Source organism: Lissotriton helveticus, chromosome 5_1 (genome assembly GCF_964261635.1).
Source record: "Lissotriton helveticus chromosome 5_1, aLisHel1.1, whole genome shotgun sequence".
Taxonomy (NCBI): domain Eukaryota; kingdom Metazoa; phylum Chordata; class Amphibia; order Caudata; family Salamandridae; genus Lissotriton; species Lissotriton helveticus.
Window position 1 is genome coordinate 820,297,620 of NC_136065.1, and position 26,562 is coordinate 820,324,181.

A 26,562-nucleotide genomic window follows, 5' to 3' on the forward strand; every position below is an offset into this window, starting at 1 on the left:
GTGTATGCAAAAATGGGAGATTTTGTGAAGGTAGTTCCGAAGTCTTGTCAGCTCCTAAAATTGGCCAGTGTCTCAAAATGATTCTTTTGTATGCTGCACTTAGAGTAGAAAATTTGGATACGAGGACAATTCTGTCTTCATGTTTTTTAGGAGTTCTTGTGAGTACTTCTTCTCTGGTAGCTGCTCTGGCTCTTGTTTTCGCCTTCTGTATTGTGTCCTCAGGGTAACCTCTTTCGTGAAACCTTCTGCCCATTTCGTTCAAACCTTTTTCAACCTGTGATTGGTTTGAGATAATTCTTTTCACTCGCAACATTTGGGATGTTGGTAGGTGTTGTTTCAGCGATCCTTGATGGAAACTAGTGTACAGAAGTGTACTGTTTCTATCCGTGGGTTTCCGGAATAGATCTGTTTCTATGCCGGTTTCTGTGATGGTAACCCTTACATCAAGGAAAGTTATGGTTTTGTGGTTGATCTCCCACGTGAATTGTATCCTTTCATTTGCAGAATTTAATGTCGTTAGGGATTGTTTGAGGGTTTCTTCCGAGTTGTTCCAGATGATAAATTGTGCCGCACCGACCTACGCCAACATCTATATGAAACTCTTCGAGGAGGAGAAGAACATCTATGACAATTCAACCTGGATGGATAACTTGATAATGTACGCCAGGTACATTGACGACGTTTTTATCATCTGGAACAACTCGGAAGAAACCCTCAAACAATCCCTAACGACATTAAATTCTGCAAATGAAAGGATACAATTCACGTGGGAGATCAACCACAAAACCATAACTTTCCTTGATGTAAGGGTTACCATCACAGAAACCGGCATAGAAACGGATCTATTCCAGAAACCCACGGATAGAAACAATACACTTCTGTACACTAGTTTCCATCAAGGATCGCTGAAACAACACCTACCAACATCCCAAATGTTGCGAGTGAAAAGAATTATCTCAAACCAATCACAGGTTGAAAAAGGTTTGAACGAAATGGGCAGAAGGTTTCACGAAAGAGGTTACCCTGAGGACACAATATAGAAGGCGAAAACAAGAGCCCGAGCAGCTACCAGAGAAGAAGTACTCACAAGAACTCCTAAAAAACATGAAGACAGAATTGTCCTCGTATCCAAATTTTCTACTCTAAGTGCAGCATACAAAAGAATCATTTTGAGACACTGGCCAATTTTAGGAGCTGAACAAGACTTCGGAACTACCTTCACAAAATCTCCCATTTTTGCATACACGCGCAACGCAAACATCAAAGAAATATTGAATAGAACCCAACCTATCAGCAGGAAGCACAAAGGCACCCAACCTTGCATGAGCTGTGGGAACTGCAATTGCATCATCAAGGGCACTTCCATAAACCATCCCATGAAGGGACACGAAATCAAACTGAGAGTTACAGCGACGTGGGACACAAAGAACGTCATTTACCTGATCAAATGCCCTTGCGGCATGATATACATTGGAAAAACGGAAAGGAAAATAAAAACTCGCATTAACGAGCACAAGTCCAACATTAGAACACAGAATCCGAAATCCAATGTGGCTGTACATTTTACAGAATCCCGACACAACGTCTCACAACTCAAATTTTTGATACTTGAGACAGTAGAAAAAGTTGAAGGAAGAGACAATAATAAAGAACTCTTAAGAAGAGAAATGGCATGGATTTTTAGATTGCAGTCCATGAAGCCAATGGGACTGAACGACCGTTTGGAATTTGCATGTTACCTATAAAGACGCCAACCCATGGTGCCGTATGTCGCCTACAGACCTTCCCACAGTGCAACTGTCTATTTATCTGATTTACGTATGCACGTGTTACTATTATTTTTACTGTATCATTTCACGATGTTACTGTTAGCACATTGTATCTTCTTCATCCAGATCATCCATGTAACCTCATATCACCCGGTTAGCACACTTTTTTTAGCCCGCCGGCATAACACACTCACTTAAGATGGCCGCCACCTTAGACCTTCTCTATTTCTATTACCCGGAATCACGTAACCACCCATTCACTTCCTGGTCCCCGGGAGGAGAAACACCGACACAGACGCCGCTTGAAACGCCGAACACTCTAACCTCGAGTAAGTGTTGTTTTAGTAACCCGAAAACATAGTCGCATAGGCGCGCTCTGCGCAAGCAACAAACAGACTCGGTTTCCTGCTTTTTAACATTCCGTCAAACTAATTTCTTATAGATACCCAGCGACACAGGATATACGTGAGTTCCTTACTGAATATCCTCTATCACTTTTTAGGCATGTAACTGCACTTCCGAGCACATAGCTTAATAAAGTTATGTATTCACCATGACCATCACTTTTACGTCCATGCAACGAGCACCACGGAATCCACGCGGCTGTACCCAAGGCACATTTTTGTCATGAGTCGATCACTCTACCTCACTAGCCCTCCCTGCATGTTACGTTATTTTAGTATAGCACGTACACACTCTCTGAGCTACATCTTCTTTCATGTTGTTCACAGGAGCTCCCCGATGAAGGGTTCGCTACCCGAAATGCATTGGAGCTATTAAAAGAAATGCATAACCCACTGAATAAGCGCAACTAACTCACATTGAAAATAATCATGAAGCCAATGATGTAAATGTGAATAAATCTTGGAAACGTCCATCTTTGTGGCAGCTTGTTTCTTCAAGCACCGAAGGTGTGCACAAAACAAAGGAAGGCCACCAAATTGCACGGTGACACATCTACGATATATATTATAGACATGTGTCGGATGGACACACCACCTATATGTAGCACCCAACCATCCTTAAAAACGAACTAACATTAAGAACGATTCAATAAAATACGCTGTGCATCCCCCACCCACATTATCAAGTCACCTCTCAATGGCCGGCAGAGGGCAGTTGACATCACCTTCTTTAAATGAAACATTTATGGTATTAACAACCCTAGACAGGCAAGCAAGTCCTACCATACCTGTCTCGACATGGAACAAATATATCATTTCCTCAAGAAACTCATCTCCTACCCAGAGACTTCCAGACAGATGCGACTATTGGCGCACACATCGCTGCTTTTCATGCTATAGTTCATATGCATCCCCATACATAAAAGCGTCCCCTTCTCGCTACACTTTACACATGTGGATCCAGTAGGTCGATACCTGATATTATCCAGCGTTCTTGCTGACAAACATATGCTATTAATTAACAAATACGTCCCAAACATCGATATCCCTGAATTTATTCATGATTTATATTATATTAGCTCTGTCGGGAGCTAGTGTAGCTGTCTCAAATGTGGCGAGATATGCTGGAGATAAGGGACCCAACGGATTAGCCTAGCAGCTTCATTCTGCATCGTCTGTAGCCTGGGGTTAGATGAACTGGCAACCCCAGGTAGAGGCAGTTAGCATAATCTAATTGAGAGGTAACAAATGCATGGACCGTGATCCTACAGCTTTCTTCAGGCAGGACACATAAGAATTTCCATAAAGTTTTCATTTTTCCAAAGTAAGCAGCGAAAATGTGCCTGACTTGTGCTGCAAGGGTAAGCTCCTTCTCCCATCTCCCTATAAGGTTTTTAACCGAATCCTTGGGGCTGGGAGGGGCTCCAGTTCCCCCGGCCACCAGAGGCACAGCGGCCGAGGAGAACCACAGTTAAAAAATAAGACCTCGGTTTCGTATGCATTTAGCTTCAAGATATTTTTGTTCATCCAGCAAGCAATGTTCCTCAGGCAGTCCTTAAATTTGTCAAAGGCTGCCACAGAATGTTCTGTAAAAGAGAACACCAGCTGAGTGTCATCCGCTTAAGAGACTGCTTTCACCCCTCTCAAAGAGATGAGGGCTGCCAACAGGGCAAGATAAATATTGAAGAGCAGTGGGCTTAAAGATGAGCCCTGGGGCACTCAACAGGTGATTTGTTTGGCTGGAGAAGTGAAAGGATACAGGAAAACCTGTTGACCGTGGTTTTCAAGATAAGACCAGATCCAGTCAAGTGCCACTCACTGAATGCCCAAGTGTTCCAATGTTTCCAGCAGGATTGAATGGGACACCGTATCGAAGGCCGCTGGAAGATCCAGCAGCACAAGCATGGCATCCAAGCCACTATCCACAAACAATCTCTTGACATGGACATGTCTTAACACATTATGATGATACTCATTTTCAGAGCGCCTCCTATATGGATCATTTCATACTCAGATGACTCCATAATATCCTGAACTCCATATATCCTCCTACTCTGGCCCACCAACAAATTCGCCCTCTGACACTATGATATCAGACAAAGAAGGAGACCATCTTGTTTCCAAGTTGTACCATACTTGCCTGACCAAGAAACTCAAAACCATGACACGGGTAAGAGAGTTCTGGGATACCAATCTGGTATCCTCACTCACAGATAAGATTTGGTCTTATTGCTGCTCTCGGACTTGACTCATATCAGTCACCATGAACATAAACTGCTACATTTTAAATTTCTACACCAGGTGTACATCACCCATTCCGATGTTGCAAAGTTTGACCACAAGCGTTCAGACCAAAGACCCAAATGTTCTGCACCTGATACAGACTTTGAACATCTAGCAAGGACGTGCCCCTAAATTAACCTGTGTTGGACCTCCATACTTTCCCTTATCTCTGCCATGACTGATGTCACGATCACATCAGACCCCCCCTCCTGGTTCTCCTGGGTACACTAAAGAGATCCCTACGTCTCTATGTAGATTCATATCGCTGGCGGTCCTACTTGCTAAACGTGAAATATTAGTTCACAGGGGTCGTGGCTGCACCCCCTCTACCTCAACCTGGCTCAAAAATATGACATAAGGCGACAAGGTCCAAATAGAGTTTTTTCTTTTTTTGGTAATCTTCATTAGCTCAGAATGTGTAGAAGCATGCACCAAGATTCTAGCTTTTTTTCTACCTGTCTAAGGAGCACAAAAAACAAACATGTTCTCTCTGTTTGTCATTGTAAGCTAAAACAGAAGCATGCAGGAAGATTCTAGCTTTTCTCTACCTATATAAGTAGTACAAAAAATAAACATGTTCTCTGTGGTTATCATTGTAAGCTAAAAATTAGAGCAGGAGAGAAAAGCAAAGCTATATTTTAGTTGTTTTAAACAGCTGCTATAAATAAGTTACCTGCCTTTCACATCGACTGCTGGCATATCAAAACTCCACTGTAATAACTTATAATAGTCAAGTTCTGACATATTTTCTTTATAATGGGTGACTTTGTGTGTCACAAGTCACTGATTATACAGAAATTAGACTCACACAATATACCGGGATTACAGAACCCCATGTATTATATGATAAATATTGCAAAAGATATCATCATTAAGATGTCAGCACCGGGGAATGGCTATTTAAAAAGTTAAAGGTTGGCACTTGTTTCAAAATGACCTAATAGATAAATTGGTCATTACGTGTTCTTATGAATTTCCTGCATCCATATTGTGTGTGTAAATTTATGCAAAAAAATTACAAGTAGATGTCAAAAAGGGAGCCATAACCATCACTGAAGCTTTAATTGAAAGAAATATTAGTGGTATGGAATAAAAACATCTATATCACTAATACCTGATAATAGTACAAAATAGTGTGGATGCCTGAATGGAACTACAGACATTCTGACAGGATCTTAAAGTTGAATAAACAATTTGTAATCAATCATAAAGACATTCTGTAAAGTGCAATATCCATCTAAAATTGCTGAAGTGACAAACCCTACACCAGATAGTACAGATCACACAATTTACTAAAAGAAAGGTCGGCCAGAGATAAAAGCGTGATATTGTAAAGCTAGCTATTGTTATAAACAATTGAAACATCTTCTTGTCCATGCTTAACACAAGCACAGTCTCTGTGATCACATACAACACTGCATATCAGCTTCTGTTCTCACATAGGAGTTATGCTGGTGACCTCATTCCTTTAATGCCAATTTGTTGACGGCCTCAACACACATCGCAAAACCAATAAAAACCTCATACTGGGAAACAAATCTGGATATGACAAAGTACCAGCAGATTTCATGTGCCATCCATCACTTAATGAAATAAGTCATTGAAATAGAAAAAACTGAAATTTCATATTTCACCACAAGATAAATGCGCACATCAGACCTTGTAAATATTGCTGCTTTTATGGAGATATTGTGATGTTGTGCAAATTAGAAATGATGGAATACTTTTGGCTCCTGATAGACTCCGTAGAACTCTGAGCAAATTTAGACTGGAAAGGGATGAAGGCTGGTTTAGACTGTTGAGTTTGCAGTTACACACAGATGAATAAAGCATGTAATACTAAGTTCTGCATGTAGCTTAGTCATAAGGGGGTGCCCAGTCTTGTGAGGATGCTCCACTGGAGACGATATTGGGGATTATTGCACCCGAAGATTGACAGTCCTCTCCCAGAGAGTTTGCCAAGAACACTGCTAGTATGCGCCACGTGTGTTCCAGTCGAAATACGGAACTAACGCTTAATACATGTAGAGTCAAAACGCAGCTTGAGCTGCAGTAAAGAAGCTGAACATAACAAAAGCATTGGTGACCGAGAACCTGTTGGTCAGACTGTACATAAAGGTACTGTGCTGCTATACAATATAAAGCCAGATGTAATATGGAGCATTAACGGTGAAGGCAAATACAACCTGGTGTTCCAGTAGCGGCCCTACCCCTGCCACAGTGGTGAGGCGAGCATGGCTGGAGGAGGGAGGTGGGTTTTCAAGGGACAAAAAATAAACATTTACATTTAAAAAAATGTACCTTAATGCCGCCGCTGTCTCCCGTCGCATTGCGCTCTTCCTGCATCTGGGCAAGGCTCCCAGACTGCACTCTGGACAATCTTAATGCTGCATGAAAGCAGCGTCAGGATTGGCCTGAGCAACGGCAACATGCACTCCCATGCAGATTGGGAGCCTGTGCCTGTTCTCCCCAGCCCCAGCAACGCAATTGAGACAGCCGCCCAAACCCTCATGCGCAGTGAAGGGAGTGGCCACCACTCTCTCACCAGCAGTGTCATCCCCTTGACCCACCCCAAGACTCGTCGGAGCCAGTCCGCTCTAATGTGCTGGCCGCTGCTGTGGTGTTCAAAGAGAAGATATTGATCATCGCAAATTGCAAGATAACACTATGATCAGAAACTAGCGCAGATATGCAAAGGTATGCAAAAGAAAAAAAGGATTTACTCACCAGCACCTGAGCAAAGTAAGCTAGTAAGACCCCACCGCCAGGCGCCGCAACCCAGGCAAAGCAAAGGGGTTGGGCTTACCAAGCTGGTGACAAACCCAAGCGACTGAAGATATCTTCAGAACTGTGGAAGACTGACAGAAGGAATGCAAAGACGCAGGCCGTCTTTCCAAAAATCATCAAAATTGATCTAGAGGCCAGCACAACTTGAGGCCTTAGAGATGGTTCACGTAAACAGATTCAAGATGAGCAGCTGAGGGAGCTGGGGAGAGAGGTCTGCCCTTAATGTAAGCCACTCATAAATGGCTAGAACGCTGCCACTTTCCTGAAACGACCACCATTTGATGCCGCCAAAAAGCAAAATATTGCTGATAGAAGGACTGCTTGGATAGAAACATTTGATGATTTCATTGATGCACTGGAAGAAACTGATACCAAAAAGATTTTCAAGTATCTCAAAAATATTGCCTGTGATGTAAAAGAAGTCATAAAGAAAATGAGCAAACTGACAAAGAAATTACATATTGTCAGATTGAAGACGTGTTTAATTTCAAGTTTAATCCACTGCCAAATGTTGATAACAAATGATACATCTTCAACCAAGAATGCTAGAATGTTTATGAAACCATTGATGAGTTTGGGGAGAGACTCAACACACTCATCAGACATTGCAAGTTCAATAAATTCAATGATGAAGAAGCTGTGTGTCATAGAGTTATTGATGGATGTTTGTTAGATTTATTCAGACGATGAATGCTGGGAGAAACTCTTAGCCTTGAGTGAGTGTTAATGGCTGCCAGAGCTGAAGAGCATGCTGACATTCAGCTACTGGCATGGAGACCAGAGGTGCCCAGAATGAATTCATCATGAGTGTGAAAAGTAAGCTAAAATAAAAAGCTGTAAGACACAATGAGAAGTCTACACATAGAAAGACGTTGGATTTTTATTTTCACATAAAGGTAAATGTCTCTCCATTGAACAGATATGTAAAGGCTGTAGGAAGAACAATTGTGACTGTTTGCATAGCAAAGGAAAAAGTAAGTGCGTTATGGCGCGAAGGCAAAATGGCTGCAAGAATGTTCCAAACGCAATGCTTGACGCACAACCACAAGGCCAAATGGTGATATCAGGTAAGACAAATCGACATTGAATGAAGTTGATCGGCATCTAAATCATCGTCAAACAATTCTTCTGTATCAGTATTAGGTGAAAATTAAGAAAATTACTGTGCCATGTAGATATTTACTGGGAATGGTGTAAATGGTGTAGAACCATGACAGGGAGAAACGTAATCCCTTATCGGAACTTAGGATGCCTCACACAACTAAAAAGCTGGACGACCGTTGTCATCCTACCTGATGGTTGTCTTGTGTCATCATTGGCCTCCTGCTCCAACGACAGGCTGGCGGTGCAATGCCTGACGGGTAGCACAAATATGCTACTCTTTTGGTGGAGTTCTTTTGTTCCTGGCCAATGGGTGCATGTGTGTGAGGGACCTGGGAGATAAAGAAGTGAGCGTGAAAAAAAGGGTTAAAAAAGGTCAGGGAAGTCCACTTCAATTGCTTTATTCATGTGGCTTACTGCCTTATTAAAATGATGAAGGGAGGGGTACCGATGCCGAAAAATTAGGTGGTTCGGCTCCGTTCAACCCTCACTTGTGATGTGGTCAACATGTTTCATGCCTCAACGGCAATTCATCAGGACCTAAGAGTGCTCATCGACTTATGAAAGAAGTTTTCAAATACAACCTGCGTGGTAGAAGTACCAGTGCAGTGGGGTGTCTGTGTCCTACGGGGGTTCACGCCCCCTTGGTCTGGGTGGGTGGTCCCCACAGACTGTCCGCTTGGAGCGGCTGTCCTGCGACTCGAACTCGCCGACGTGGGAGGGGTAGGTGCTACCGGCAGTTGCCTCGAGCATCCCAGGTATTCACCTTACAGCTCAGGCCCCACGAGGACAGTCCGTGGGGACCACCCACCCAGACCAAGGGGGCGTGAACCCCCGTAGGACACAGACACCCCACTGCACTGGTACTTCTACCACGCAGGTTGTATTTGAAAACTTCTTTCATAAGTCGATGAGCACTCTTAGGTCCTGATGAATTGCCGTTGAGGCATGAAACATGTTGACCACATCACAAGTGAGGGTTGAACGGAGCCGAACCACCTAATTTTTCGGCATCGGTACCCCTCCCTTCATCATTTTAATAAGGCAGTATGCCACATGAACAAAGCAATTGAAGTGGACTTCCCTGACCTTTTTTAACCCTTTTTTTCACGCTCACTTCTTTATCTCCCAGGTCCCTCACACACATGCACCCATTGGCCAGGAACAAAAGAACTCCACCAAAAGAGTAGCATATTTGTGCTACCCGTCAGGCATTGCACCGCCAGCCTGTCGTTGGAGCAGGAGGCCAATGATGACACAAGACAACCATCAGGTAGGATGACAACGGTCGTCCAGCTTTTTAGTTGTGTGAGGCATCCTAAGTTCCGATAAGGGATTACGTTTCTCCCTGTCATGGTTCTACACCATTTACACCATTCCCAGTGAGAGAGTTATTATTATTATTACTATTCTTTCAACCCTTCCCTGCCCTTGGGGAACTTTGTACAATCTTGTTGTTTGCAGTCTCGTAGGACACGTACATTGGACCCCGGTAAATATTGTCCTCCCCTTGTCCCTCCTTGTTGTTAATAATGTAGATATTTACCTCAGAAAAGCTGGCACGTGTTGGTTTGGCGTGGAGTTTGCGTAGCAGAGATTTGTTGGTTCCAGCATAGAGGGTATATCCGTAGTCCAGTCTACTTGTTATGAGTGCGTGGGTGATGGTCTTTCTGGCTTTGGGAGAAGATCCACTTGAAGGTCTTGTGTTTAGATGCGGAGGGTGTTGAAGCAGGTGGAGGTGACAGCGTTGATCTGTTGGGTCATGGTGAGGGAGAAGTCGAATATGATGCCAAGGGTCTAGGTGTGGTCTGTGGGGGTGGGAGGGTGCCAAGGGCAGAAGGCCAGCAGCGTATGCCCATGCATAGGGGGAGGGTCCGAGGCCTAGAACTTCTGTCTTCTCCGAGTTGAGTTTCAGACAGCTGCTGCTCATCCAGGCTGTGGCGTCTTTCATTCCTTCTTGGAAACTGAGTCTGGTGGTTTCGGGGTCCTTCGTGAGGGAGAGGATGAGCTGGGTGTCTTCTGCATAGGATACAATGCTCAGTTCTTGCAGTGGGATGATGGCGACAAAGGGGGCCATGTAGATAGCGTTAGGCTGAGCGTTGATCCTTTTGGCACTCCGCAGTTGATCTCTGTGCGTTCGGAAAGGAAAGGCGGGAGTCTGATTCTTTGGGTTCTGATGGCAAGGAAGGAGCAGAGCCAGTTGAGGGCCATTTCCTGTATTCAGGCGTCGTGGTGTCTGTCTGCAAATGTGTGGTGGGAGACGGTGTCGAAGGCTGAGGAGAGGTCGAGTAGGATGAGGGCTGCGGTGTGGCCTTGGTCGATGAACGTGCGGATGTCGCCTGTGGCAGAGAGGAGGGTGGTCTCAGTGCTGTGGTTGCTGCAGAATACGGATTGGGAGGGGTCGAGGATGGAGTTTTTTTTATTAAGTTATTCAGCTGGGCATTGACAATCTTCTCTCTGACTTTGGCTGTGAAGGGAAGGATAGAGATGCGTCGGTAGTTTTTCAGGTCCATCAGGTCTGCAGAGGGTTTATTGAGTAGGGGCTTGACTTCTGCCCATTTCCAGTCATCAGGGAAGGAGCCGGATTCAAAGGTGGCGTTGACGGTGCATCGTAGCTGGGGCGCTATGGCGGCAGTGGCTCTATGGAAGATGTGCAGAGGGCAGGGGCCCATGGGGGATCCTGAGTGGGTGCTCTTTGTGTTTGTGGTGGTATCTTCAGTGGTGACCGAAGTCCAGGCTTTGATGGTGGTCCGGCTATCGTCGCTGGAGGGAAGGGTGGATTCTGGGGTCTTCTTGCTGAAGTTGTTGTAGAGCGCTTTGACCAGCACCAACACCTTCAACCGCTCACCAGAGATGATAAATATAAAAGAATACAAAAATGCCAAGGAAGAACTGTCCATAACTCAGGAAGGAGTTATACTATGTGGGTCGAGAATCTTGATTCCAGAGAGTCTGCAACAGAAAATCGTTGAAGTGGCCTATGAAGGATATCTTGGAATCAATGCCACAAAACAGGCTTTCCCCGAATGAATCTGATTTCCTTATCTTGATGAGATGGTTGAAAATAAATTAAAGGTCTGTCATCTATGCAGCTGCCTTTCAACAACTAACATTTGCAATGCAATAGGTCTCTCATTTGTGGGAGTTAGAGCTATTGTTATTGTAAATGACAATGTCTTTTTCCTATATGTTTTGGTTTGGAGTGTAGTTGATGTATGACCAGAGATACAGCTACATAAATGTCTAGAGGACCAAGAATGGGGAATTACCACTGGGGACAGAGACACAGCTGCAGCACTGCCGAGTGGACTTAGAATGGAGGAGTTACCAAAGGGACTAGAGAAGCAACTGCAGCACTGTCTAGGGGACTAAGAATGAGGAATTACCACAGGGAACAGAGACACAGCTGCAGCACTGCCTAGAGGACCTAGAATGGAGGAGTTAGTGATGGGACCAGTGAAGCTAGCAGCACTGTCGAGAAAACTGAGGATGAGGAATCACCACTGGGACCACAGTGAACAGAGATACAGCTAAATCACTGTCTAGAGGTCTAAGAATGAGGAATTACCACTGGGAACATAGACGCAGCTGCAGCACTGCCTAGAGGACTTAGAATGAGGAATTGCCACTGTGACCAGAGGCACAGATGCAACACTGCCTAGAGCACTTAAAATGAGGAATTACTGATGAGATCTAAGAAGCACCTAGCAGCACTGTCTAGAGGACATTGAATGAGGAATTACTGATGAGACCAGAGGAGCAGCTAGCAGTACTGGCTTGAGAAATAAGAATTATGAATTACCCCTGGGAACTGAGACACAGCTGTAGCACTGCATAGAGGAGCTAAAATGCAGGAATTACCAACGGGACCAGAGAAGCAGCTGCAGTACTGTCTGGAGGTCTTAGAATGAGGAATTACTGAGGAGACCAGTGAAGCCGCTAGCAGCACTGTCTGGAAGACTTAGAATGAGAAATTACAGACGGGAAAAGAGTAACAGTTAGCAGCATTGTTTGGAAGACTTACAATGAGGAATTACCAATAGGATCAAAGTAGCAGCTAGCAGCACTGTCTAGAGGACTTTGAATGAGAAAGTACCACTGGGACCAGAGACGCAGGTAGCAGCACTGCGTTGAGGACTAAGAATGAGGAATTACCACTGGGAACAGAGAAGCAGCTGTGGCACCGTCTAGAAGACTGAGAATGAGGAAAACTGTGCTGAGCTCTATCTTGAGAACTTATTGTTCAACACCTCACTCGACCAAAAGAGAAAATCCTGTGACATTGTTCTTCAGGAGAGCAATGAACACCAAAATACCTCAATTGACAAATCAGAGAAAGAAAGATGAGAAAGCAACTCATGAGAAGGACTTGGTTAACAAACATAAGAGGAAAGTGTATGATAACAAAAGACAACATGCAAAAAACATTATCTTTAAGAAAGGAGATCCAATGATTGCACAACAAATGCAGAAAAGAAAATCTACGTTCAATTTGATGCATAACCTTTTCAAGTGGAGTCTACCAAGGGACACCTGGTCACTGCCGAAAGCCCTGGGAGGTCTATTACCAGAGACTCTTCTAATTTTCAGGATTTAACTAATCATTCATCAGATCTAACTATTGAAGGGGAGACTGGTCCTGAAACCTCAGCGACTACTGTTGCCCCTACAACGTTGATACAGACCCTGGACATTGATGGTGACAGTTCCCAGTTTCCAAGAAAAAGATCAGGTCAAACAATTAAAGTACAAAAAAATGATTGAAGAGATTTAATTGTACGTGTGTGTATGTATGTGTGTGTGTGTGTGTATATCAACTGCTCCCCCCGCAATTTTGACTCAGCTAAATCTCTAGGAATCACCCTGGACAAGCATCTGAATATGTAGACTCATATTAGCAATGTGAAAAGGGAGCTAACCACCTTCTGAGAACACTCAGGAATCTCAAACCTTTCCTACCTCAAGCAGATTTCAAGCAAGTGGTCCAAACGCTTGTTTTGCCGAGGCTTGACTATGACAGTGCTACGCTTTGTGGCCTCCCAAAATACACTTTGGCCCCTCTAAAGGCTTCATTGAATGCAACGTCCGGATTGATTACGGGCACCAAGCGAAATGCCCACCTCTCTCCGGTCATAAAATCTCTAAATTGGCTGCACTACGAAGCTAAAATTCAACTAAAGATTGCCTGCCTATCGCACAAAGCCCTCCACTTCAAAACCCCCAACTACTTTGCGCAAACGCTAGAACTATCCGGAGGGAGTAGACCGTCGAGGAGTGCTAATTCCCTCCTCTTGAAACCTCAGATCTTCCGCAGAAAGAGAACATGCCAACAAGCCTTCTCTGGCTGTGCACAAAAAATGTGGAACTCTCTTCCACTGAAATTCAAACTGGAAGCAAAAAGATTCCTCATGAATAAGTTCTTACCTTAACAAGAGGGGTGACTGTCAGCTTTAATCGCATCGGACATACTCCAGTATTGGTTGTTAATCTTGTATATTATTAATAATCCTTTTGTTTTCTCCTCTTTCATGGTTCCTTCAGGCTGCGCTGGGAAACCCTTTGTGGGTAGCTGTGCGCATTATAAAATTAATTTAACATAACATAACATAGTATTGTACTTGCTCCCCTTATGTCAATATGTTTAATCGACTAGCCCATTCTTCGCTTACCCCAGGTTTGTAAACGATCTGTTATGTGAGCACTATTTGATTCAATGCCTATATAGATTCCCCATTTGACTCATGTTCTGACTGAACTGTTACCTTCCTTTCCCTCAAATTGTAAAGCGCTCTGATATCCTTCGGGATCAAGTTTGCGCTATATAAAACTTTATAAATAAATAAATTAAATAAATATATTAACTGAAAAAAAACACAGGTTTCAGGGACATTATAGTTAGGGATTAGCATTTAGAAAACCTTACAAATTCATTGAAAGAGCCATAGGTTTCAGGAACGTTATAGTTTGGCAGACATTTCACTCGTACAAAACCAGAGAAATTCAGCTTTTATAGTTAGCTGAGCTAACTATAACTTGTTCACCCGCAATGCATTGCTGACGGCGTCACATATTACATCACAAGAAGCAACAGATGAGCAGAAAGAGGCAAGAAGGGTACAGAAAAAGGCAAGATAAGTGCAGAAAGAAGCAACAGAGGTGCAGAAGGATGCAAGAGAAGTGCAGAAAGAGGCAAGAGAGGTGCAGAAAGAAGCAAGAGAGGTACAGAAAGTAGCAAAAGTCGTGCAGAAAGAAGCAACAGAGATACAGAAAGAGGCAAGAGGGGTGCAGAAAGACGCAAGAGAAGGGCTGAAAGAACCAACAGAGGTGCAGAAGGAGGCAAGAGCGGTGCAGAAAGAGACAAGAGGGATGCAGAAAGAAGCAAGAGCAGTGCTGAAAGAACTGACAGAGGTACAGGAACAGACAAGAAGGGTGCAGAAATTTGCAAGAGCAGTGCAGAAAGAAGCAACAGAGGTGTGGAAGGAGACAACAGAACTGTAGAAAGAAGCAAGCGAGTTGCAGAAATAGGCCAGAGAGGTGCAGAAAAAGGGAACAGGCGTGCAAAAAGAGGCAAGAGAGGTACAGAAAGAGGGAAGAAGGGTGCTAAAAGAGGTAGGCAAGACGGATACATAAAAAGGCAAGAGAAATGCAGAAAAAACCAACAGAGGTGCAGAAAGAGGCAAGATTTGTGCATAAAGCAGCAAGAAGGGTGCAGAAAGAGGCAAGAGGGGTACAGAAAGAAGCAAGAGAGTTAGAAAAAGAAGCAAGAGAAGTGCAGAAGGAGGCAAGAGAAGTGCGGAAAGAGGCAGGAGACTTGCAGAAACAGGCAAAAGATGTGCAGAAAGACGCAAGAGCATTGCCGAAAGAACTAACAGAGGTGCAGAAGGAGGCAAGAGGGGTGCAGAAAGAGGCAAGAGTGGGCAGAAATTTGCAGGAGAAGTGCAGAAAGAAGCAACAGAAGTACAGAAAGAGGCAAGAGAGGAGCAGAAAGGAGCAAGAGGGGTGCAGAAAGATGCAAGAGAAGGGCAGAAAGAAGCAACAGAGGTGCAGAAGGATGCAAGAGAAGCACAGAAAGGGGCAAGAGAGGTGCAGAAAAAAGCAACGGAGGTACAGAAAGAGGCAAGAGGGGTGCAGAAATGTGTAAGAGAGGTGCAGAAAGAAGGAAGAAGGGTGCAGAAAGAGGCAAGAGAAGTGCAGACAGAAGCAAGAGCAGTGCAGAAACAACCAACAGAGGTGCAGGAACAGATAAGAAGGGTGCAGAAAGAGGAAAGAGAAGTGCAGAAAGAAACAACAGAGGTGCAGAAGGAGGCAGGAGAACTGCAGAAAGAGGCAAGAGAGTTGCAGAAATAGGCAAGAGAAGTGAAGAAAGAAGCAACAGAGGTGCAGAAAGAAGCAAGAGGGGTGCAGCAAGAGGCAAGAGAAATGCAGAAAAAAGCAACAGAGGTGCAGAAGGAGGCAAGAGAAGTGCGGAAAGAGGCAAGAGACTTGCAGAAACAGGCAAAAGATGTGCAAAAAGACGCAAGAGCATTGCCGATAATACCAACAGAGGTGCAGAAGGAGGCAAGAGGGGTGCAGAAAGAGGCAAGAGTGGGCAGAAATTTGCAAAAGAAGTGCAGAAAGAAGCAATAGAAGTACAGAAAGAGGCAAGAGGGGTGCAGAAAAAGGCAAGAGAAGTGCAGAAAGAAGCAACAGAGGTGCAGAAGGATGCAAAAGAAGTGCAGAAAGAGGCAAGAGAGGTGCAGAAAGAAGCAAGAGAGGAGCAGAAAGGATCAAGAGGGGTGCATAAAGATGCAAGAGAAGGGCAGAAAGAAGCAACAGAGGTGCAGAAGGATGCGAGAGAAGCACAGAAAGGGGCAAGAGAGGTGCAAAAAGAAGAAACGGAGGTACAGAAAGAGGCAAGAGGGGTGCAGAAATGTGTAAGAGAGGTGCAGAAAGAGGCACGAGAAGTTCAGAAAGAAGCAAGAGCAGTGCAGAAACAACCAACAGAGGTGCAGGAACAGATAAGAAGGGTGCAGAAAGAGGCAAGAGAAGTGCAGAAAGAAACAACAGATGTGCAGAAGGAGGCAAGAGAACTGCAGAAAGAGGCAAGAGAGTTGCAGAAATAGGCAAGAGAAGTAAAGAAAGAAGCAACAGAGGTGCAGAAAGAAGCAAGAGGGGTGCAGCAAGAGGCAAGAAAAATGCAGAAAAAAGTAACAGAGGTGCAGAAGGAGGCAAGAGAAGTGCGGAAAGAGGCAAGAGATTTGCAGAAACAGGCAAAAGATGTGCAGAAAGACGCAAGAGCATTGACGAAAGAATGAACAGAGGTGCAGAAGGAGGCAATAGGGGTGCAGAAAGAGGGAAGAGTGGGCAGAAATTTTCAAGAGAGGTGCAGAAAGAAGCAAGAGCAGTGCAGAATGAACCAACCGAGGTACAGCATCAGACAAGAGGGGTTTAGAAAGAGGCAAGAGAAGTGCAGAAAGAAGCAACAGAGGTGCATAAGGAGACAATAGAACTGCAGAAAGAAGCAAAAGAGTTTCATAAACAGGCAAGGGAGGGGCGGAAAAAGGGAACTGGTGTGTACAAAGAGGCACAATAGGTGGAAAAAGAGGCAAGAAGGGTGCAGAAAGAGGCAAGAGGGATACAGAAAGAGGCAAGAGAAGAGCAGAAAGAAGCAAGAGAAGTGCAGAAAGAGGCAAGAGGGGTACAGAAAAAGGAAAGAGAAATGCAGAAAGAAGCAACAGAGGTGCAGAAGTATGCAAGAGAAGAGCAGAAAGAGGCAAGAGAGGCATAGAAAGAAGCAAGAGAGATGTAGAAAAGGGCAAGAGAAGTGCAGAAAGAAGCAATAAAGGTACAGAAAGAGGCAAGAGGGGTGCAGCAAGATGCAAGAGAAATGCAGAAAGAACCAACAGATGTGCAGGAAGAGGCAAGAGCGGTGCAGAAAGATGCAAGAGGGGTGTCAAAATCTGCAAGAGAGGTGCAGAAAGAAGTAACAGAGGTGCAGAAGGAGACAAAAGAACTGCAGAAAAAGGCAAGAGAGTTGTAGAAACAGTCAAGAGAGGTGCAGAATAAGGGAAAAGGGATACAGAAAGAGGCAAGAGAGGTGCAGAAAGAGGGAAGAAGGGTGCAGAAAGAGGGAAGAGGGCTGCAGAAAGAAGCAACAGAAGTACAAAAAGAAGCAAGAGAAGAGCAGAAAAAAGCAACAGAGGTAAAGAAAGCAGCAAGAGGGTGCAGCAAGAGGAAAGAGAAGTGTAAAAAGAAAGAACAGAAGTGAACAAAGAGGCAAGAGAGATGCAGAACGAGGGAATAGGGGGCAGAATGAGGCAAGAGGGGTGAAGAAAGAGTCAAGAGAAGTTCAGAACGAAGGAACAGAAGTGCTGAAGGAGGCAAGAGAGGTAAAGAAACAGGCAAAAGAGGTGCAGAAAGAAACAAGAGCAGTATAAAAACAGCCAACAGAGGTGCAGAAGGAGGCAAGAGGTGTCCCAAAAGAGGCAAGAGGAGTGCCAAAATTTGCAAGAGATATCCAGAAAGAAGAAATAGTAGTGCAGAAAGAACCAACAGAGGTGCAGAAAGAAACAAAAGGGGTGCAGGAACAGACAAAAGAAGTGCAGAAAGAAGCAACAGAAGTGCAGAAAGAAGCTACAGAGCTGCATAAAGAGACAAGAGGGGTGCAGAGAGGCAAGAGAGTTGCAGAAACAGGCAAACGATGTGCAGAAAGAAGCAGGAGCAGTGCAGAAAGAACCAACAGAGGTGCATAAGGGGGCAAAACGGGTGCAGAAAGAGGCAAGCGCAGTGCAGAAATTTGCAAGAGAGGTCCAGAAAGAAGCAAGAGCAGTGCAGAAAGCACCAACAGAGGCACAGCAATAGACAAGAGGGGTGCAGAAAGAGGAAAGAGAAGTGCAGAAAGAAGCAACAGAGGTGCAGAAGGAGACAGCAGAACTGCAGAAAGAGGCAAGAGAGTTTTAAAAACAGGCAAAAGAGGTGCAGAAAAAGGAACAGGGGTGTAGAGAGAGGCAAGAGAGGTGCAGCAAGAGGGAAGAGTATGCAGAAAGAGGCAAGAGGGGTATAGAATGAGGCAAGAGAAGTGCAGAAAGAAGCAAAAGAGGTGCAGAAAGTGGCAAGATATGTGCATAAAGAGCGACCTCATCGCCCCACCAGCAGTGCACCAAGAGGCCCATTTGCAGAGTGGTGTAAAAAGGGGCAGGGCCTCGGACCACCTCTCAGCAATTCCACTGTGTGGGGCTTACCTGGAGGTACCTGGTGGGCTAGTTGGCCCCTAAGGATCCTTAAGATTCTAGGGGATTTAATCCCCCAAAGGCACGTTTGCACAGTGGTGCAGATGCCAGCATTTTAATCATTTTTTGTTAGAAGGGAGGCTTTGTGGCCCCCCTTTTTTCAATGTTTTGTGGGCCCGGGGACCCCATCCCCCCGGGTCTGTGCCTTTTAATTTTTTTAAGCGGAAGGGGGCAATGCGGCCCCCTTCCCGAGGCCTATTTCGGCCCGGGGACCCCTTCCCCCGGGGCATGGCCACATATTTTTTTTTGTAATTTAAAGGAAGAGGGCCATGCTCCCCTCCTGAGGCTGATTTTGGCCCTGGGGACCCCATCCCCCAGGGCCTGTGCCATTTTATTTAAAAGAAAAAAAACAGGAAGGTGGCCACCTGGCCCCACTCCCGAGGCCGACTTCGGTCCCGGAGACCCCATCTCCTGGGGCATGGCCACATATTTTTATTTTTTGCAATTTAAAGGCAGGCCCCTTCCCATGGCCATTTCTGGCCCCAGGGATCCCATCCCCGGGGCCTGGCCACACGTTGGGGACCACGGAGGGAGCCCCAATGCCCCCATGGTCCCAGCCGGCTCCCCACCTCTTGCAGGAGCCGGCATTGCTTTTGGACAAGGGGAGCGGCTGACATGCAGCTCCCCTTGTCCAAAAGCAATTCTGCTTCACTTCATGGAAGCAAGAGTAGGCTCTCCCTTCCATGAAGCGGAGTAGTGTTTGCTATGGCTCCCACCCTGCCATAGCAAACTGCAGTGTACCTGGGGTGGGCGCCCCGGGACAATGCATGAGCCGGCCTTGGGGGGTGGTGGTCCCCGGGGCCAAGGAGGGCTCCAGGAGGGGGGCTGTGTAGCCCTCCTCCAAGCATGATTGAAGCTCCAGGGAGGTGGTGGTCCCTGGGGTCCCCAACGGACCACCATCCTTAATTTAAAGTTGGACCTGAGGAGGTGGACCCTGGGGCAGGAGCCCCCCACAATTTGTAAATTGAATTTAAGCCCCAGGGAGGTGGTGGTCCCCGGTCCTTGGGGGCCCGCATGGCCTACGCTCTTAATTACAGAATGCCTCGGGGAGGTGGCGGTCCCCAGGGCAGTGTGGGGGCGGCAGGAGCCCCCCACATTTAATATTTTATATTAAAAGCCCCTGGGAGGTGGGGCTGCAGGGGCCCCGCATCACAATTAGAAAATTGCCCCCAGGACCTGGCCCACCTGGGGATTACAAGCAAAACTGGCTTCAAAACGGGCATGGTACTACCCACGAAGAAGTCTTGCTGTCCCCCAAAGAAAAAAATCAGAAAGAGAGATTTGCCTGTGTAACAACCTTTTCACCAGTTTCCAACAAAATCAGAAAATCAATTATCAAGCACTGGCACACAATATATGCCGGCAATATAAACATTGAGAGACCAATCTTTGCATTTCGTAAAAGTAGAAATTTGAAGGACCACTTAGTACGAGTGGCATTGCCAGGCACAATGCAAGGGCCCACCATTGACACAGCTTGGGGTCTACCCCCTATCACAGGTCATGTCAAGTGTGGAGGTTGCAATGTGTGTGAATACACGGTGGAGGGTAAGAAATTCACCCACAACAACACCACGGTTGAGAGACGTTCATTTTCAAACTGCAATATGTGTAATGTTATATACACTATAGAATGTCCTTGCCCAAAACTTTACGTTGGGCAAACTACTCAGAAAGCAAAGACCCGCATCTGTCAGCACAGGAGCCGCATCAGATGTAGAACAGCCAACGCCCCCCTGGTGGACCACTACATCGAGGCTGGACACAATGAAAACGACATGAAATGGACAATTTTGAAAGTTCTAAAATTGCCACCAAGAGGTGGCAACATTGCCCAAATACTAAACAGGGAAGAACTCAAAACTATAATACAATTTGACACTATCAAAAATGGTCTCAATCGAGCAGAGGATTGGACCACATTACTGTGAAGGAAGGTTTCTGCAAGCGGCTTGCTGTAAGCACAAACGTTCATCAAGAGACATTATTCCACCAAGAGAGACTTTAATGTAATTCCGTGCAAACTGAATCGGCTTTTATGATCTTGTTGACTAGGTGCTGCAATTTTAATGCAATTTTAATGGCTCTTTTCACTATTTCTGTGTTATTTCCATTTTTTTTGTGTTATCATGAATATGACTGGTATTTTGAGAAATGTGACTCTAACTTCTTAAAATGCAATTACTGAAGCGCCGCCGCCCCCGCACCACTGTACACGCACCGTAAATATCACCACATAATACATATGCTTTTATTTTACATATTGCTTGTAATCACTGCCCAAACCAGCTCAAAACCGCTCCTTATTGACTAACTTAAGATGGCGACCGCTCTGATGCCATACCGCCCCTGTTGGTCCCATACACTGGCTCAACCCTAGTATAGTGGCCATACAGACCTTGTCCATCTTTTATTTCCATTATCGGCGTGCACGCAGCATGCCGTTTTAAGCGTCTTAAACACAAGGGAACTCGTACCGGCTATCAGGCAGCGTACACGGGGACTGTTGCTAAGCAGAGATACATCGACTCTGAGGTAAGCGCGAATATGCAGCTATCCCCGGTAGCTAATGAAAGTATCACATAGCATACAAGATCCTCCCTGATCTCTAGCCCCCCTTTTCTTCACAGCAACCGCAAACCAGAGGTTACTATTCCCGTACCCGGTCCTAAAGGCTAGTCATCACTGCCCGTAATTCAACCCGACTACAGGAAGACGCAACGAGCCATTCCAGGTATTAATCATGATATCGCCTAGTGGGGCACCTTGCACATCAGGTCACAATTTTTACCCCGTTACAAACCTCGCTCCTTTTCCCATAGGCTTTTTGCTGAACACCACCACCCTTCACTTCAGGGTTCTCAGCCTACAGATAGGGTAAGCATCCAGCTCAACAAACCCGGCCTCCATGCGGTCATGATGACACAAATAACCCTCCTGCAGCTGGAAGACACACTGTGTGAACAAACACGTATATGTGCACTTTTAAGTGGTGGTTGCGGTTTATTAATGTTCATTATGCATATTCTGCCATATAAGGAAGAGTTTATAAATACTCGCTCATAACTATAGGTTATATAAATCTATACCACCAGTCACTTGTGCACTTTGATGTGAAAGTCCGGTCCCATCACAGCCTTGGCACAAATATTAGAGCACGTTAAGTCAAATCCGAGTATGTGATAGGTGCAAAAATTGTCATGGTAGTGAGCATGACTGTCAGCTAGTTTTTAATTTCAGCCATTGGCTGGTTTCTCCCTCTCTCATTTTTTTCTCTCCCTTCCTCCTCCTTACACAGGTGGTTGTAATATAATTGTGCCAGGCAGGCAAATGTTCATATTGTCAGTCCTGATGATGATCCCACTTATTTAGAGCAAAAGGGATCGAAACGTCGACTTCTTACAGTGTTTTCACAACTAACTATTATGTTGAATTTTGTTGTGTCTAGCACTTTTTGGCAATACTTTAACTGAGACACTGATTTAAAAGTGGCCAACTATGCTCTGTTTTTGTCTGTGACCCCCTTCCATGTTGTTTGTTTCCCCTAGTACGGTACAGGACTGTGCCTTACAACCATTTTGTCTTATTTGTTTACATTGAGTAAAATAAATACCCTGTCCGGCTGGGCAGTGGTTAAATATAGTTACCTATTATGGCCTATATTTCATTTTCTCTCTGATTCTACAAAAGCTAAGGACCCTTGTTTTTGCATAATAACACTTCTTGCATTGCAGCCAATCAGAATGAAGCTCATGCTCAGGAGGGTTCACGGATCTACCATGGTCACCAGATATAGTTAAATTTTTATTTTTGGAATTCTCAGGAACTACTGAACGGATTTACACCATCTAACAAAAAGAATGCTTTCTGAACCAAGAGCTACCTTTTTGCCAAATTTGGTGTAATTCCGTTCAGCAGTTCGGGCTGTATCTTTGTCTAAAGTTTCCTATGGAAATTAACCCACCCCCAACAGCAGAAGATTGGGTCAGGGCTGCGGTCAGAATTTGTGGCCTCGATCGGAGAATAACAAAGAGACCCGACCTATCTATCTGGTCTCCTTTTCTGACTTGGTCTCGATTCCTGGGTGTTGGCTATTCGTCTCTATGATTACACCGACTCACTGACAAAGGGGAGGGTCCAGGTTGAATGGACTAGGGCGAGTACAGTGACTGATGGGCGGACAGTTAGATGATGCAGTTTTCTTTGCAGACGCTTTTTGGTGATAAGTGGAAAAAAAACTGATTAAACTCTAATCTTAAATTCCGTAGTAGGGTGGTTCTGCCGCAAAGCTCTTCAATACCTCATTGAGAGTAGTAAGCCCCAAATAAATACAATTTACAATTACAATTACAAATAACAACAGTGTCACCCTTAAGGAAGAGACATACAAACATCATATCCTTAAAATAATGAACCCGAAGGTGTCCCAGTAACTGCCTCACCCCGATATAAACATTTTAGGCCTGCAAAGAAAGAATCTCTGGTAAAATCTTGATGGACTACGTACAGTTATTAGATGAGCATTCTAGAACCCCATTTAAATGAAAAATACGATTTAGAAGGAGGCATTCACAAATGACCACATCTTCCAACGTAGTTCGAACTGGCAAAGTTGCCAATTTTCGCATACTTCATAGACCTTTGCGCATCTATTAAATTAATGATAATGGCTCATTTGTTGGGGTATTTACAAAACATTGAGCTGAATACAACAGTTGTTAACTATTCATTGATAAATGTTCTTTACCCACAAAAAATCAGATTGCTCAAAATCATTCACCCATGATGAAGTAATTTGCAGGAGTCAAAGAAAGCTTAGTTTATTGGCTCTATGCTCAACATCTACCTAGCACGGATTGGGTAAGCACTTTTTGAGAGATGGTGTCCCTACTAACAACACGGGTTATCCCTAATGTTATGCACTAATGGCAAGGTCCTGCTTGATGGGATTCTGTTACAGCTACATTAACACATGTCTGCATTGTGTAGAAGTGTGGCTCAATGGTTAGAGCGGCAGACCCTCATGCAGAGGTCAAGCCTGGGACCAAGGTTCAATTCCCCGCCTCGGCGGGTCTTGGGCTCTAAATTCCACGGACCTGATAATTCTCGCCTAGGTGCCTATTCCAATCATGGAGTCCCACTCTGCACCTCTGGGCAATAGCTTGCTTAATCTCCACAACAGCCCCCACAATGCTAAGGATGCCTGACCTCCACCTTGGGGGTGCCCAGGAGTGGACACCTCACAGGGAAAGCCAGGATGGGTTCCACAGCGGTATTCGTACAAGTGCCTTGAGACCCTTGCGGGTGAGTAGTGCGCTATACAAGTATCAATTTACATTTACATGCAAATCAATCAGGAATACTTATCAATCAGTTTAATTGGCATGCGCATCAAAAAGACAAAAAAACACAGCTCATCATTTGTTTGTTAATGCACTGACGGTCGAGAGCAATACACATTGAGGACCAAAGTCTTTCTCATGTTTTAAGCTCAGCTGATTTATCAGCCCAACAACTCAAATGGTCATACGTGGTTGGCCCAAAACTTGTAGGCACAGAAACAGTGCCAGTCCAAAAGAAACTGTTTTTGAAGTGGAACGATTTCTCAATTGTTCTCCTGACAGGCTACCTTGACTGAGACTGAGAATATCTTTAACAGAATGGAACATTGCTGCACCTAGGATTACCAATACTACAGTTACAGTAATTCAGGGGTATGCAATGATCTCACTATTATGAGTTTTTCACACGATAAAAGAAAAATATTCGTGTTAGCTTCTGATTCCCACAGATTTCCCTCCATTTTGTTTTCTCTTTCTTACATTTTGACAGTTTTCTTCCTGGCGAAACGTGAACGAGGGTAACATTCTAAAGTGCTGCTTTTCGACAACACCCCAATAATGATTCAGGCACATTTCCCGTTTCCTACTGAAATTAAAATGGCACTCGTAATGAGGGCCTAAACATATCAAATCACTTCTTTAAAATCATCAGCTGTTACATAAAGAGTGTCAATAAACGGTACCTGAGAAAAACACGAAGGTGTCCTCAAAGCCATCACTGAAACACATCTAACAGAAGATGGAATATACACCTCACTAAAACATAATTTCTTGAACAGCCAACTCCTTGGAGTTATAGCTTTAATTTCTGCCTCATTACCCACGAGAAGTAGCAGAGATAAGGTGAGCATATCTTAATGGTTTCCGTACATTCGTTCTCTCCTTGCATTCAATTATTGAACCGTAGGCCTGAGGTTATTGCATTAACTTTTATTATGCACACGTAGAGCCCACCCACTCTACACGGCTTATCAGAGATAATTAATGGTGCCAAGATAATTAGCTTCATTCCTTGTACAACTGCGTTTGTTAGCCTGTGGCAATTTAACAGGGATTAGGTCTGTCTAATGTGGAAAGATACTGTCTTCTTTCGCACCTGTATATCTTAACTGTAACATCCTTAACTATAATAGTTTCGTAAGCTTAAACAACCGTTAACTCTTTCAATGTATGATTGGACAATAGTTTCACGTACAACACAGCTGCGTATTCGATTGAAGGGTTAGTGAAGGCAGATTTTTGTGTTTATTTGTCAGGCCATACTACATTTTCTGTTGGTTTTACGTTCAAGGGGCATGACGGTGGTTCACAAGTCCCTATCAAATGGCAGTCATTTCAAACTCCATAAAGAAATGCAATATTTTGCCGTTCTACAGGTATTTGTCTTATTACACTTCCGAACCCTGTTTTTTTTATCTCTCCTAGGACACGTCATCATGAGCCATAAAATGCTAATCATTGTGAACACATCTGTTTGTGCAAATTCGCAAATCTAAGATGAGCAGTCCTTACTGTACACAACTCCATTTTCCCCAGGTCAAACCTGCCAAAAGCATCCAGGGGGGGAAAGGCTGGTAAAGCAGTCGATATTTGGCTGAAAGGACGAGTTTTGCATGTAATTTTTAATTTTCAGAGGATATACTCGGAATCAGAGATATTTACTACACCCAGGGTATCAGTTTGTACCAGGTGGAGGAACATGGCCTTCTTGTAATCAGTAAATAAGGATTGATGTCTCCTGGTATCTAGCCAGACGGCCTTTGTCCTGAGGAGTCCCCGAGATTGTACAGGGGTCGAAACGTCGGCATATGTTTTCACTTGGTTACCTAGAGCAATGATTGCCTCACATGTTGTAATGAAATATACACATGTCAACGCCTTGTAAATAACATCATCAGTGAATCTTGTATATCTTGTTTCGTAGGTGTATTTCAATATATGTTTTTCACATTTGAGCACCGCGTCACCTGCACTTGCACTATTCATTAGGGTTTTACCTGCATATAAGGCATTGTTGTAATAACATCAATAATTTCTACAGAAACCTTTTGTCAGTCTCGCTATATATAATTTGTGTTTTTGTGTTCACACTTGCAAGTGTATAGTAGATCACCAGAGTTTGTAGTACCACCTGGTTTTTGGAATAATACATTGAATGGTGGGCTTCTCCGAATTTTAAGTAAGAGAGTTGCTGTGTTTTCAGAAAAGAGTCCTACTGTGGACATTGTTTTCTATACTAATCTTTTTAGTGGTAAGTAAGGCAGTGCTTGATACAGACACCGTTTATTGTATTAGAAAACAGAATTCTGGAGGTTGTGATGTGTTGCATGAATATGTGTCCACATTTGTGTGTTGTATTTTGTGGTGGTGGCTGTTTTGCTGATGTGTTTTTGAGCTGCATTATTGCAGTGTGATGCTGTTGTGTTGCTCTGCATTTGTGTTTTGTTCTGCTTTCAGTGCTTTGTTTTGTTGTGCCCTATTTTGTTTAAACTGTGGTGTTATATTGGTTTTGTATGTTAATGGTTTATGTTCGGTTGTTTACTTTAGATTTGCCAACAAATACTGCTACCTCTCCATGCTAAAGCAGCAGGTACATTTAAAGTTCTGA

At 44.3% G+C, this 26,562-nt stretch overlaps 1 protein-coding gene across 1 annotated transcript in view; it reads right to left on the minus strand.

The window, feature by feature from the left end:
• The window catches only part of GRID1 (glutamate ionotropic receptor delta type subunit 1), a 2,290,275-nt gene that overhangs the window by 1,434,360 nt on the left and 829,353 nt on the right, over positions 1-26,562 (minus strand). The gene's annotated exons all lie outside the window — the stretch shown is intronic.